Source organism: Lipotes vexillifer, unplaced genomic scaffold (assembly GCF_000442215.2).
Source record: "Lipotes vexillifer unplaced genomic scaffold, Lipotes_vexillifer_v1.1 scaffold479, whole genome shotgun sequence".
NCBI classification, from domain to species: domain Eukaryota; kingdom Metazoa; phylum Chordata; class Mammalia; order Artiodactyla; family Lipotidae; genus Lipotes; species Lipotes vexillifer.
This window is the reverse complement of record NW_006796443.1, coordinates 109761-110183: the sequence shown is the minus strand read 5'-3', so window position 1 is coordinate 110183 and position 423 is coordinate 109761.

Here is a 423-nt window from a genome sequence, read left to right as displayed (position 1 = left end):
GGAAGCGGTCAGAGATAGCCTGGGCAGTAGCCAGTGAAGAGGGAATCCCCTGGGGAGAGTCACAGTCTCTAGATGGAGTTCCCTAGCTTTCCCTGGAAAGCAGCATTCAGGACAACAGGGGTCAGGGGACAAATAGAGATGGCTTCTGGGCAAAAGATTGAGGCTTACTTTTCCTTCCTGGGGTCCCCAAGCTCTTTTCATCCACAAAGACTACTTTCATCCCATCTGTTTCAAGAAAGCATCAAGTCGGAAACCAGATATTGGGCTTGAAAAAGCGCGTTTGAGCTAAGATTTCGTAGGAGATACCCAGATTCAAGGGCAGCTGGCAGAGTGGGGCTCAGGACCCGATGTGCAGGTGACGCAAGTTCCCGGCTGTCCTCACCTTCCTGGGTTGTCACGTGCTCTCTGGCAGCTTCCTCTTTC